The sequence below is a fragment of the Bos indicus genome, chromosome 11 (genome assembly GCF_029378745.1).
Source record: "Bos indicus isolate NIAB-ARS_2022 breed Sahiwal x Tharparkar chromosome 11, NIAB-ARS_B.indTharparkar_mat_pri_1.0, whole genome shotgun sequence".
In the NCBI taxonomy this organism is placed as follows: Eukaryota; Metazoa; Chordata; class Mammalia; order Artiodactyla; family Bovidae; genus Bos; species Bos indicus.
In genome coordinates, this window is record NC_091770.1 from 37581056 (window position 1) to 37596444 (window position 15389).

Sequence of the window (15389 nt, forward strand, 5' to 3'; positions counted from 1 at the left end):
TTACCAACAAAGAAAAGTTCAGGACTAGATAGCTCCACTGGTGAATTCCAATCCTTTTTAAACTCTTCCAAATAATTGACCTGAATAGAATTCCAAAGAAGACATATAAATGGCCAAGTAGTACATGAAAAGGTACTCAATTATCAGGGAAATGTAAATCAAAACTACCATGAGATATCATTTAAATCTGTTAGAATGGTTATTCTCAAAAAGACAGGTGATAAGACAAATACTATATAATCTCACTTACATGTGGAACCTAAAAAAGCCAAACTCATTGAAACAAAGTAGACTGGTGGTTCCAGGGGCTTACAGGGTGGGGAAAATGAGGAGATTTTGGTCAGAATATAAACTATCAGTTGTAAGAGGACTGAGTTCTAGGGATCTAATGTACAGCATGGTGACCATAGTTCAGTTCAGTTCAGTCACTCAGCCGTGTCCAACTCTTTGCGACCCCATGAATCGCAGCACGCCAGGCCTCCCTGTCCATAGCCAACTCCTGGAGTTCACTCAGACTCACGTCCATCGAATCAGTGATGCCATCCAGCCATCTCATCCTCTGTCGTTCCCTTCTCCTCCTGTCCCCAGTCCCTCCCAGCATCAGAGTCTTTTCCAATGAGTCAACTCTTCGCATGAGGTTGCCAAAGTACTGGAGTTTCAGCTTTAGCATCATTCCTTCCAAAGAACACTCAGGGCTGATCTCCTTTAGAATGGACTGGTTGGATCTCCTTGTAGTCCAAGGGACTCTCAAGAGTCCTCTCTAACACCACAGTTCAAAAGCATCAATTCTTCCATAGTTAACAATACTGTATTACATACTTGTAAGTTGCTAAGAGTAAATCTTTATATGTTCTCACCATAACAACAATAACAAAATAGTAACTATGTGAGGTGATAGTTGTGCTAACTAACCTTATTGTGATAACAATTTCATAATCTTTGTGTATCAGATCATCACTTGTATACCTTAAACTTACAGAATATTATACATCAATTATATCTCAATAAAAATAGAAGGAAAGAGAAAGAAAATATCCAGTGTTGGGAGTTAGGAGGGCAGTTATGTCGGATCAAATTTTAAAATATGCTGTGCTCCTTGACTCAGCATTCTAACAGTTAACCTAGAGAAATGTATGCACAGAGAAGAAATGTTTAAAAGCACAGACAGAAATGTTAATCACAACACTGTTTATCAAAGCATACCACTGGGAAAAGAAGTCCTCTAGTAAAGGTGTGGCCTAATAAGGCAGGAGATAGTCATCTCAGGGAATGTCACACAGCCATTAGAAAGAACAGATGAAAATGATATGCTGAGCACTGACATGGAAAGGTTTCCAAGACACAGGAAGTGAAAAACAGTGAGCTGCTTATCAATACGCATGGTGTAATCTATTCCTATTTTAAACATGTAACCCTGTGAAACCACCCATTTTTATATGTACATACATGTCTGCATAAATGCATAGAAATACATCTGGAAAGTTGTCTCTGGGGAGCAGAGTGGGTTTGTCTCCAGGTAGCCCAGTGGAGAGGCTCTTGCTCTGGCTATTCTGCTGGTTGATATTTTTACAAAAAGTATGTATTCACATATTACTCCTGCAATTTTAAAGTAGAAAAGATCTAGCATAGGCCCAGGGTTGCTGAAGAGCAGACCTATAAAATCCATTAGGTCTGCCTTCCCTCTGGGGGCCCACAAAGACTGACCAGGGTCTGGAGATGGAGAGTGAGGTAGAGAAAAGCAGTGCCAGCCCCACCCACGTGCCAGTGAGTCCCCTGACTTGGTGATTTTATTTTCCGCTGTGTCTCAGGTCAGGTCCCTTGAGAAACAGACTCTGAGACATCTGCACACAAGAGGTTTACTGAGAAGAGCTCTTGAGAACAACACCTCTGGGAAAGAAGACAGGACTGAGCAGAGGGAGAGGCTGGGCTATGTCGCAACAAAGGCCTGAGCAGACCCAGAAGCAGCTCTGGAGCCAGAGGGTTCTTCAGAGGTGTCCCCGCGTGGGGGCAGGGGGCTGGGCCTTTGCACCTCCTTCTTCACAGACCAGTCACTGGATGTGGGCTGCCTCTGGGAAGAAGTGAAACTTTGGCCAAAGCAGCCCTCTTCAGCTGAGGGGCCGATTCTGGGATAGACCCAGCTATGGGCAGCAGCTGGAGGAATGAACACCTCAGTCCTGAAGGGGAGTCTAGGAAGTGCACCATGTCTTGGGGAATCTGGAGCTAAGGGAGCATTTGTCTCAACGCTGATTCCTTCAAAGATGTCAGGTTGCAAAAATGAGGGAAAAATTCAGATGGACCTAGCACCAGTGCTAAGCCCCTAACCTGCACTGTCTTCTTTAAACCTCACAAGTCTGGGGTGAGTACCAATATTCTGTTTTACAAGTACTAATATAATTTGGTTTATAGATGAAATTGAAGAAATTATACAAAAATTATACAATGCAGAGGAACTTGAAAGCTCAAAGAAGTGAAGTAATTTGCCAAAGGTTATAGAGCTGTTGAGTAACACAGAAAGGTTTCAGGCTAGGTCTGGCAGAGTCCAGAGCCACCAAGAGGGGAGGTGGTTTACGAAGACTCAAAACGCTCAGCCAGGACAGAGAAAAATAAGAGCAACAACTGAGAGGCGTCAAGAAGGTAATTAGTGCCATTCTTCGGAATAGCAAGTTGGAAAAGAGATGTCCAGGTGCCACACAGAAGTCCTGGGCCCCTTCATTGTATAAAGAAAATCAAGTATGTAATTCTCTACATATTGTATGATGCTAAAGTTAGCATGTTTTAAAACATGCAAATCAGTCAGTCAGTTCAGTCACTCAGTCGTGTCCGACTCTTTGCAACCCCATGAATCGCAGCATGCCAGGCCTCCCTGTCCATCACCAAACTCCCAGAGTTCACCCAAACTCATGTCCATCGAGTTGGTGATTCCATCGAGTCGGTGATGCCATCGAGCCATCTCATCCTCTGTCGTCCCCTTCTCCTCCTGCCCCCAATCCCTCCCAGCATCAGGGTCTTTTCCAATGAGTCAGCTCTTCGCATCAGGTGGCCAAAGTATTGGAGTTTCAGCTTTAGCATCAGTCCTTCCAAAGAATACCAGGACTGATCTCCTTTAGAATGGACTGGTTGAATCTCCTTGCAGTTCAAGAAGAGTCTTCTCCAACACCACAGTTCAAAAGCATCAATTCTTCGGTGCTCAGCTTTCTTCACAGTCCAACTCTCACATGCATACATGACTACTGGAAAAACCATAGCTTTGACTAGATGGACTTTTGTTGGCAAAGTAATATCTCTGCTTTTGAACATGCTATCTAGGTTGGTCATAACTTTCCTTCCAAGGAGTAAGCTTATTTTAATTTCATGGCTGCAGTCACCATCTGCAGTGATTTTGGAGCCCCCAAAATAAAGTCTGACAATGTTTCCACTGTTTCCCCATCTATTTCCCATGAAGTCATGGGACCAGATGCTATGATCTTAGTTTTCTGAATGTTGAGCTTTAAGCCAACTTTTTCACTCTCCTCTTTCACTTTCATCAAGAGGCTTTTTACTTTCTGCCATAAGGGTGGTGTCATCTGCATATCTGAGGTTATTGATATTTCTCCTGGCAATCTCGATTCCAGCTTGTGCTTCTTCCAGGCCAGCGTTTCTCATGATGTACTCTGCATATAAGTTAAATAAGCAGGGTGACAATATACAGCCTTGACATACTCCTTTCCCTATTTGGAACCAGTCTGTTGTTCCATGTCCAGTTCTAACTGTTGCTTCCTGACCTGCATATAAGTTTCTCAAGAGGCAGGCAAATATTTACTATTTATTATTAATATTTACTATTATTTATTATTGATATATATTAATTTTAATACAAACAAATAAGTATAAAGACATGTAGGAGAGAAACCCCTGTGGGGTGATGGGGGCTGGATAAGAAGCCATTTAAGAAGCTTCCATATATATTCATATCATACTAATTCTTAAACTGGGTGAGAAGTACAACAATATTTATTATATAATTGTCTCTACAAAAGGTAGAAAGGATAATTTAATACCTTTTGGATTGTGAAACAGTTCATAAAATTGTTTTTCCAAAAGGAAAGTGTTCAGATAAGAAAGCTTATAATAGCTAAGCACATTATTTAAACTTGTACTTGGTATTTATTTATTTTAATCCTTACTCTAATTTGAGGTGTTATATGACTTAAAAATAGAAGGTGCATATTAATAAATGTGCAGATCCTTTAACAAAGACTTATCATTGAAAAATCCTGCTGAGTGTGTGCAAAGGATGGCCCATGTGTCAAGTCTTTAACCCATTCTAATGATGTACCTATTACCCACCTGGATCTTTTATGGAAATAGGATAAAAATACACACAGGATTGACATGTAATGTACACACCAGATTGACAGGCCTTGTTCTTCAGTCTGCAGGTGTTCACACAGGAAGCCAATGCCCGCCCTCCCCCACACACCGTGATGCATGTGATCCACAGCCCTTTGTTCTGTCACAGTCTGCCCCTGTGCAGGGCACAGTACATTAGGTTTCTTGTCTCCAAATACACGGGTTCCACCTGCCTCACCAGCTGCCCAGGGTCTCCTCTAATCCCTAAGCACATCCCTAGCTCTCCTGGGCTACAGATGACCCAGCTTCCTCCTCTTAGGATTGCATGGCAGAAGTGCTCGAGGTAGCATTCCTGCATGAGGGACAGTGGAGAAGGGGGTGCAGAAACTAGAGGTGAAGAGCATACCCCACGCTGCTCTTGGGGAGTAAAAGCCCAGAGACACCTGGATCTCTGAGGCAGCCTATTCCTGTAAAAATCTGGAGTGTTGGGGACACCAATTCCCTTGTCTCCTTGGGGCCTCTGAGTTCCCGTGCGGGCCCCTCGGGGAAACTGGCTGGGAACCACACTGTTACTTGTGGCGTCTGGCTCAGCATGCGCCAATCACCCACAAGCCAGTGAGCGCCGTTCAGGACAACAGGAAATAACCTCCAAGCAGACGGCTCACAGACCACAATCAAGACAGCAGTTTTTAAAGTGTTTTTTAAAATATTTTGTAAAGCTCCAATAATTCTTTTACTGATTCAAACAAACCAATGGAAAAAAAAAGATTAAATCAACCAGGAAAACTGAACACATCATTATCTAATATTTTTTTAAGCTACTGTTAATTGTATTGGGTGTGCTAATGGTCTTATTTTGTTCTTTCAGAAGTCCTTACCTGTTAGAAATACTTATTCAATATTTATCCATAGAATGATATGACATTAGGAATTTGCTTTAAAAACTGCCAACAAAACAAAGTAGTGGTGGGAGGAGTGAATAAAACAAAACTGGCAGTACGTTCATTGCTGAAGCCAGGTGGTGGGTGCATGGGTCTCCTTGTCCTACACTTTTGAGTGTGTTTGAAGACTTTAAAAAATTTAAAACTGAGATCTTTAGTTTCTCACCACATATAGATACCTTTTTTGTTTCCCTTTCTCTGCCTTTTTTCACTTACAAATGTAATATATTCTTATAAAAATGTCAAGCAATACAAGCACTGTAAATCCACTTTTCATTAATACAAGTAAGAACTATGTCATGTGTTTCTTTTCACTTTCCTGGTGGCTCAGTGGTAAAGAATCTGCCTTCCAATGCAGGAGATGTGGGTTCAATCCCTGGGCCTAGAAGATCCCCTGGAGAAAGAAATGGCAACCCACTCCAGTATTCTTGCCTGGAGAATCCCATGGACAGAGCAGCCTGGTGGGGTGCAGTCCATGGGCTCGCAAAGAATCAGACATGACTGAGCAACTAAGCACAAACAACAAAACTTCCTTATGCAGGACTCTGCCCAGCGCTGGTGTGTGCTCCATTTAATGCAGTTAGGATCATTGTTCCTCACACGAGCCCAGAAGGGACCTTTGAAGTTGTCTACTCTGATTCCTTCATTGCACAGATGGGGAAACTGACACCCTGAGGAGAAGGTAAGTTGGTCAGTGTCCCTGAGCTAGTTAGTGGCAAAATTATAAAAATCTCTCACAATCCTTGAGGCAACCTTTGCTGGGTAACTCTCAAGGAGACCCCTCAACCATAGGGCTGGTAAAGCCCCCATTTGTTCTGTCACCAGCACTGCCCATTCCCCCCACCCTTCTGACTTCTTCTGGACAGAAGCTGGGGGCATGAGAGGGCAGATCCCAGACTGAAAGAAGGCCTGGGTGAGCTGCAAGCCCACTCTGCACCAGCACTCTCCCCAGCTCAGCCCCACTCACTCCACCTCTCAGGGGCTGATGCCCACCCAGTGGGTGCCCTCCTTAGCTCCCACAGCCCCTCTTCCGACTCCACACCCGCCCCCTGCATGCAGTCAGTGAAGTAAACTTGCAATTTGATGCAAAAGGGAAAGTAAGAATGTGTTCTCTTAAAGCAAACAGTTGGGCTACTTGTCAGGCTTAAACAGAGGGTGGAGTGGCAGATGGGAATTCACACAAAATCCTAGGTTTATGATCTAGATTCATGAGATCCATTCTCTGATCCAGAACCCCACAGGACCCAAGATCTTCAGGGGCACAGAAAGGGCCAGCTCAAAACTATTCAGCTGCAGATTTGAGTTATTGACCCAGAACTCACCCAATCTGAGCCGAGGAGAGGGGGTTTCACTGGAGGGTCTAGATCTGTGCTATCAGCGCAGTAGCCACTGGTTACATGTGGCGACTGAACACTTGAAATATCCAGTCCCGAGTAAGATGTTCAGTCACTATGAAATACACACCAGATTTCAAAAACAGTACAAAAATAAGAATGTAAAAAGATCTCATTAACAATTTTTATGTTGATATGTTAAAATGATGAGTGAGTGATAGTCGCTCTGTCGTGTCTGACTCTATGACTCCTTGGAAAGTAGCCTGCCAGGCTCCTGTGTCCATGGAATTCTCCAGACAAGAATACTGGAATAGATTGCCATTTCAGTATTTTGGATATATGGGGTTAAAATATATTATATAAGTTATTCTGTTTCATTTCTATCACTTTACTGAAATATACTGGACATGCAATCAACTACCTGTATTTAAAGTGTTATTTAAAGAGTCCAGTTTGACATGTATATACTGGGAAGCCATCAGTACACCAATATAATGAACATGTCCATCACCCCCCCAAAAGGTTTCCTCATGCCCCTTTGTTGTCCTGCCTTCCCACCCCTCATCCTAAGATAATTACTGATATTCATTCTGTCTCTATAGAATAGTTTGCGTTTTCTAGAATTTTATGTAAGTGGAACCAGAGAGTATGCATAATTTTTTACTGCTTTCACTCAGCATAATTCTTGTGAGATTCATTCATGTTGCTGCATATATCAGGAGTTCATTTTTTCACATTGCTAAGTAGTATTTCGTTATATAAATCTATCATAGTTTTTTGTTTGTTTGTTTTTTTATCCATTCACCTGTTGATAGACATTGGGGTTGTTTCTAATTGGGTGCTATTCCAGATAAAGTGGGCTTCTCAGGTGGCGCTAGTGGTAAAGAATCCACCTGCCAATTCAGGAGACACAAGAGACTAGGGTTCGATTCCTGGGTTGGAAAGATCCCCTGGAGTAGAAAATGGCACCCATTCCAATATTCTTGCCTGGAAAATTCCATGGGCAGAGGAACCTGGCAGGCTAGAGTCCATAGGGCCACAAAGAGTCTGACATAACTGAGTGACTGAGCACAGCACAGATAAAGTAGCTACGAACATTTGTTTATCTGTTTCTTATAACTTTCACTTTTTAAAAATATGTCAACTACGAAATGTAAAATGTGCTCATGTTGTATTTCTATTAGACAGGGCACACCTAGATTCTCTTCTCAGCCCTCTGCTTTCCTGGCTTGGGCCAACTGCCTGCTTAATTTGTGTTTAATTCAACCAGCTGGTGCCCTGGGCCAGGTGTGGAGCCAGAGCAGAGAGGTGAAGGGCCCAGGGAGGGGGGGGACCCTGAATACATCACTGCTGTGTGCCCTCCTGGCCTTTCCAGGGACTGCCTCAAGGCACTGGTGATGGGACATGGAGGAGGGAAGCAGATGCATAAACGGTCACCTTGAATTCAAAATCAGAAGCCAGAAAGAGCTGCATAAAGGCTCAGTTGATGTAGAGGAGGAGGCACGTGTGTCTAGGGAGTCTGGGAAGGTTTTCCTAGGAGACGACACTGGCACTGGGTCTTGGAGGGAGAGAATTCACAAACCAGAGTAGGGGGAGGAGTTTCTAAGTACAAGAGAAAGCTCTGAAATTCCCTGGAGCAAGGCTGGTGCCATGGACTGGGAACTCTGGACAGAGAGGAGGGCATGAGATGAAGGTGGTGAGAGCACAGGCTGGAGAGGGGCTGGCAGTCAGAATGAAGGGTCTGCTCCGCCATGCAGAGCATCCATGCAGTGATACTCACAAGCTAGGGAAGAGAGCCAGGCCAGAAGGCACTTTAGAAAAACCCCAGGGTCGGGGAAGAAAACAGGAGTGATGACTACTTGGGCAGTGCCGGTGTACAGACAAGGACTAAGTTCTGGAGAGTTCAGAAGCTGATTGAACACGAATTGGCAACTAGCCCTATGTGAGGCCCACAGAAGAGCACCACCCTGGGGTCCCCTACAGCTGGGCTCTGGGGTAGAAGTCATCCTCTCCTGCATAGATTCTGGCTACAACACCCCCCAAAGGTGTCCCTCTCACCCTGTCAAGACCACCCACCCCACTGCTGGTACACAGAGATTTAAACTCCACAAGTGTCTCCTAGCAGTTCCCCCTGTGGCTTTCTACCACCTATAAGATGAAATCTCACTTCCTTAAATGTTCATGAAGCCCTGGGCAAGCTGGGCCCACCTACCCACATGCGCAAGTACACATATGTACACATATGTTCGTGTACACACACATACACGTACTCATACACACCAGAGCCCTGGCTTTCCAACTCCATGATCTCTTGGCGTGAGGGTCTTGTCACATGGCTTTGCCCAGACTGAACACAAAACCCTTCTCCTTCCAGGCATGGTTTAGGCTCCTGAGGCCTTCCGACTCCTGCATCCGAGGCACGCTGTGCAGCTCTAACCTCTTCCATGCTCACTAAACTGTCACTTCTTGAGGGCAATGTCTAAGTCTTTTGTTTCTGGAACTGGATTGCTGGAAATAGATGTGAGAATAACCTGGTGCTGGCAGTAATTGCCTTGGGAAAGCAGAGATGAGGGCAGAGCCCCAAGACAACACTCCAGGCAACAGAATTTCTGACCCAACGCAACATGGAAAGAGGGTCAGAGGTCATCTCTCCATTCTCTACTCTGCAAAGTCCTGGGAAGGCTTATTTTGTCAAAGGGGAAAAAGCTGTATGGAGACAAGAAAAGACAACCAGAGGTCCCTGCCATTAACATGTTAGTAATTAAGGTGACTATGATAGAATAACGGAGAAGGCAATGGCACCCCACTCCAGTACTCTTGCCTGGAAAATCCCATGGACGGAGGAGCCTGGTAGGCTGCAGTCCATGGGGTCGCTAAGAGTCGGACACGACTGAGCGACTTCACTTTCACTTTTCACTTTCATGCATTGGAGAAGGAAATGGCAACCCACTGCAGTGTTCTTGCCTGGAGAATCCCAGGGACAGGGGAGCCTGGTGGGCTGCCGTCTATGGGGTCGCACAGAGTCGGACATGACTGAAGTGACTTAGCATAGCATAGCATAGCATGATAGAATAAGCGTACGTAAAAGGACAAAGAAACATTGGATATCCACCATTTTAAAAAGAGCAACAAAAAATGTGATTTACAGGTCAAGTCTGCATGAAATTAACTGAATATTTATTGAGCTCCTGCAATGTCATCAGGTCGTCCTCAAGCTGTAAATGATGCCACAAGTGAACCTAAGTTGTCCTCCCTTGTCTCCAAGTGTTACCACTCATACTAGGAAGCAAGGTCCATGCTCAGGAGGACATTTGGGGATCAACCCATCCCCAGGTGAGGAGGCCCAGTAAATCAATGTCACAGGTGTCTGGAAAGGGGCTTCCCAACTTTTCTGTGCATTTGCAGTTCCCAAAAGCAGATTCTGATCCAGTAGTTCTGGGGCTCAAGATGCTGCCTTTCTCACAGGTTCCCAGCAGAGGCCCCAGCTGTGGGTCTGGGCCCCACTTTGAATAGCCAGGGCCTTAGTGATGAAGAGAACCACGTGAGCTGGGAAAGCTCCACACACAGAACTGAAGGAGAGGGGGACTGGACAAAGCAGGGGGGCATCCGGGGAGGGCAGCCTGAACAGGGACGTGGGACAGAGGCAAGCTCACAACAGGAGAGAACCCTGGTACAGGAAGTCCATAGGCTGGAAGTGAAAATACTCATTAGCCAGTGGCAGGAGTGGGACAGGACTGAATTATGTGGAGTCTTAAATGCCACACTCAAGAGCTGCAATTTAATTCAAAAGGGGAAACTGAGCTGGAGTTGGTTCTTGAGTCATATTTAGCTGACACATTCAGGAAAAATAGAGGGAAAAGTAAGGAATATATATATCCACGCAGAGGAGGAGGTGAAATAGAACATGGTTCCTCTCACTCCTTACTTTAAGGCACTGAGGTCAGCTCTTTGTTGCCATGTTCCCACCCCTACCCTCCATCTCTTTGCCTCAATCCAGGCCCTGCCCCCTGAGTCTTTTGGCTCTAGAAGCCTTTCAAATCTCAGATGATCCATGAACATGAGGAAAGAAACCTTCTACGGTTCTGCACAGCCTTTCTTTCTCTCTGTGAATGTATAAACAATTCCACAGCACATGATAAAAGCAAGGGGAGGGGGGGGACCCACATTAATTTCCTTGAAGCAAATGATAAGCTGGCAGGTCTGGCTCTATGGGAGGAGATAAAAGTTCCAAACACAGCCAAGTGGCTCTCGGGATCCGAGCCTGGTACGGATGCAAATTAAAATAAAAACTATATAAACAGCCGCACAATTGCACCATTCAGGGCTCCTTCATTAGAAGCCAGCTCTCCAGCACCACTGCCCACAAAGACAACTTCTCTTTCTTTTCCCTCCTAACGAATTTCCAAGCTGATCAACAAAAGGAGGCTAAGGACAAAAGCAGTTCTAATTGATGAGGCTCTGGGGAGAGGGTCGTTGGGGAGATTCATTTTATGTGTGTAAATCAAAAAGCAAATGTGATGTGTCAGACTAGCTGAGGATGGGCCTCCCGCTGGGGATCGTGGAGGTGCCAAGTCCCTCCTCTCAAGGTTGGGCGCAGCCGGATAACAACCCAACGGTCACATGAACCAGCCAGATCTCCCAGTGCCCGAAAGAGCCAATTTCCCCAAATGCCACCTCATGCAAGAGGACCTACCCAACAGCCAGACCCAGCGTGCAACCACTCACTACTGTGGCAGCCTCTCCTGTATATTGCAGAGGACAGAGTTCACTGGCTGTATTATCATGAAGCCTCTTTAAGCTGGGGAATCACTGGCGTGAGGAAACACAGTATTACCAAAATCCACCACTTGTTGAACATTCAAGCTCCAGAGGGGATCTCTGCTCATAAACTATATGCCTCCCTGATTTTTTTTCCCACTTGGTTCATATTTCTAATCACTTAGGCCATGCCAGAAACCTCTTCTAGTGACAGTGTCTTCAACTGTATCATTCATCCATACACCCTACTCTGCAGCCAGGAAGATTTCGTCACAGTTCCAGATCCTTTCACACTCATCCCCCCAACCCACACTCCTCCCCAAGCTTGGAATTCCCTACTATTCCCCTGCTGTCCTCCTACATCATCTTCACCTCATGAACCTCATGTTTTCTCAATAATCTTTGATCTACTCATCTCATCGGAGAAGGCAATGGCACCCCACTCCAGCACTCTTGCCTGGAAAATCCCATGGACGGAGGAGCCTGGAAAACTGCAGTCCATGGGGTCTCTGAGGGTCGGACACAACTGAGCGACTTCACTTTCACTTTTCACTTTCATGCATTGGAGAAGGGAATGGCAACCCACTGCAGTGTTCTTGCCTGGAGAATCCCAGGGACGGGGGAGCCTGGTGGGCTGCCGTTTACGGGGTCGCACAGAGTCGGACATGCCTGAAGCGACTTAGCAGCAGCAGCCCTCATCTCATGGGCTATTGGGAGACTCAAATGAAATGAATGTGAAGTAACTACAAATGGCATAAATATTTATAGCTACACAGAAATGCCTTAGTTGAGGCTATAGCACTCGACCATTTAGTGACTACCAAAAATCTATTGTTAAATGAGACTTCTTTTTTTAGCCAGTAGGACAAATGAAAATTCTTGCATATCAATATCAGAAGGCACTCCCAACATTTTTAAATGATAGAAAGCCATACAGCGAAAGCGAGCCACCCCCTACTTTGGTCCCTTTGTGGTTCCCCAGATTATCTCAGCAGCACGTGCCTGGTACTCACACTCTGCTTCACCCAGTTAATGCTTCTAGCCACACTGATCTGACATCAAGCCAAAGGGCTGGTGCCTGGGAGAAGCAAAGACCAAACAGCGTGCTGAGGAGGAGAGAATTTTTTTTTTTCTCCAGCTCTGGGTGTTGCTTTACTTTGCCCGTTTATGGAGGAGTCCATCATTTAGAAAATGAACTGTGTTTGCAGTCTCAGTGAGGGCAGCTGCTGTGGATGAAGGCCTTGTTCTTCCCGCTTATATCCTAAGAAGCAAAGGGGGAGCAGAGAGAGATATGAAAGGCTCATGACCAGACTGCCCTTTCTACCCTCCCCAGCCAGCTGGGTGGTCACAGAGCTCTATAGTTATTCTCTCATTTTCCCAGTTGATAAGGATAAGGGAGGTGCTATCTGCCACAGACACCCTCAGCTTTAGGAGAGGACAACCACAGCACTGGTGGGTAAGAGCACATGACCCAGCACTATTTTCCTCAACACTTCCAAGCCCTGGCTGCCCTGGACAATGCTGCTGAAAAGATAACAAGGTGGGGTTGATATGCTCAGGTCTTTTCCAAACCACACTCACATCATTACTTGTGAGAGCTTCCTACGGCTGCCACAACAAATTACCACAACCTGGGTGGCTTAAAACTACAGAAATGGAGTTTAGAAAGATGGTAACAATAACCCTGTGTACGAGACAGCAAAAGAGACACTGATGTATAGAACAGTCTTATGGACTCTGTGGGAGAGGGAGAGGGTGGGAAGATTTGGGAGAATGACATTGAAACATGTAAAATATCATGTAAGAAACGAGTTGCCAGTCCAGGTTCGATGCACGATACTGGATGCTTGGGGCTAGTGCACTGGGACGACCCAGAGAGATGGTATGGGGAGGGAGGAGGGAGGAGGGTTCAGGATGGGGAACACATGTATACCTGTGGCGGATTCATTTTGATATTTGGCAAAACTAATACAATTATGTAAATTTTAAAAATTAAAATAAAAAAAAAAAGACACCAACAGAAGTTTCCAGGTGCTGACCATTTTTTGGTCTCACATTTTCCCCTAATCTACTCCAAAGTGACTTGCTTCCCCCAGGTGAAGTGGCTGACATTTAAATGGCAGCTGCTCATACAAATAAATAAAGTTTCTATTCCTGCCAAAAAAAAAAAAACTACAGAAATGTATTATCTCACAATTGTGGAAGCCAGAAGTTCAAAGTCAAGGTGTGGACAGGGTTGGTTCCTGCTGGAGGCTCTGGAGGAAAATCCATTCCATGTCTCCACCGGGGGCACTTGATGGCACTGCTTGGCTTGGGGCTCTATGGCTGTAATTCCTGCCTCTGAGTTCATATGACCTTTTCCTTTTTGAGTCTGTGTCCTTCTCTCTTTTGAGGACACCTGTCAGTGGACCTAGCACCCACTCTAAGTCCAAGATGATCTTGAATCTTTGTATCTGCAAAGATCTTTTTTTCCAATGAAGTCAACTTTGCAGGTTCCAGAGACACATCTTTGGGGTGACCCCTATTCGATCCACGACAAAGGGAAAGGCAGATAAGCACCTAAACAAAGGGAAAGGGAGACGAGGAGGAAACTACCCTGAAACTGTTGAAACCTTCAAGAATTCGTGGGGCAAAGTGGGGAGGGGAGTTATTCAGCCAAATTATGGTAACAAGGGCTGTGGAGTACTGAATGGACATTCAGCATGGCTGCAGTAGGGAAGAAGGGTGCCCTCCACTGAGACCACCACTGAGAGGGCACCATGCAGCTGCAACAGCAGAGTCACTGGCAAAGAGCCACCTCATCCATCCCTTGCTCCCACTTACCCACCCTCTTCCTCCTGCTTCATTTACCCCGACTGGGTAACCTATGAATCACCCGTCTTTTTTTTTAATTCCCTAGGGGATTAAGCGAGATGGCATCCTGGGCTGAGCCCTGGAAACTCTCCCAGAAGCCTGTTAATGAACTTTGCCTGCCTGCCTTGTGAAAGTCAGTCAGCTCTGTCCACTGAGAGGCTGCTCAGATGACCACACTTTCGTGCTTGGTTTGTGAACACAGATGCAGCACTTAACTGTCTTCTGCTGCTGTTCATGTTTACCAAAGGAAAAGCCCTCCAAAACTTAGTGCACAAAATCCCAATTTAAGGATCAAAAAAAGGTACACCGTGTATAAAAATTCTAAAAGATCCTTTCTCCCAGGAAGAAAATACTGAGTGAATCACCATTCCCAAGTTTCAAAGGAACAGTTCCTTAAGTTTCCCTTCAAAGAAATCCCTGCAGTGTGTAAATAGATAGAGAAGATGTGTCAGTGATAGCTACCAATAAAGCGTCTGAGTCTGAGATGTCAGGCCTTCAGTCAAGGCCATGCCTATAACACATCCTTGTACATGTGTGTGTGTGTTAAGTCACTTTAGTCATGTCCAACTCTTTGTTACCCTATGGACTGTAACCCACCAGGCTCCTCGGTCCATGGGAATTCTCCAGGCAAGAATACTGGAGTGAGTTTCCATTTCCTTCTCCAATAACATGTCCTTAGGTCTTGTTTTTAGGCCTGGAGTTCATTAACAAATTAATAGTCGAAAGTCAAACTTTTCTCTACAGTGCTAGGAAGAGGAAGTCTGGCAAATGTGGTCTGAAAAACGTCTATGGATTGGTTGAAGGGCAGGTATTTGTTGAGTGTGTACCTTGCATGGGTCACTCTACTGAATATCAAGAGTATAGCAGGGACAGAAATTCAGACATGGCCCTTCATAGAGATGGAGGAGAGGAGATGGTAAACTGACTATCACACAAGTAATTGTAGTTGAGCTAAGTGGTACAAAGCAAGAGCATGGACAGTTGTGGAATCACACACAAGGCTCTTGCATACCTAGGAGATGATATGGATGGAAATAAAGGAAATAGGTACTTTGCCCCCAGTGATGATGAAATGTCCAATGAGTCTCCTCTGAAGGTTTTATATATACTCCCTCTCCTTTCTCAAGGATAGAGATCTTGCCCCTCTAGGACCTACAAGTATTTGAAGCACATC

The 15389-nt window shown here is 45.1% G+C and overlaps 1 long non-coding RNA gene across 2 annotated transcripts in view; it reads right to left on the reverse strand.

Moving 5' to 3' along the window:
• LOC139185769 (uncharacterized) overlaps window positions 1-15389 on the reverse strand; it is a 65763-nt gene that overhangs the window by 34303 nt on the left and 16071 nt on the right. For both annotated transcript variants that reach the window (XR_011569247.1, XR_011569248.1), the window contains exon 2: window positions 5-80. This is a non-coding gene — a long non-coding RNA (uncharacterized lncRNA). The remainder of the gene's footprint in view (window positions 1-4; window positions 81-15389) is intronic.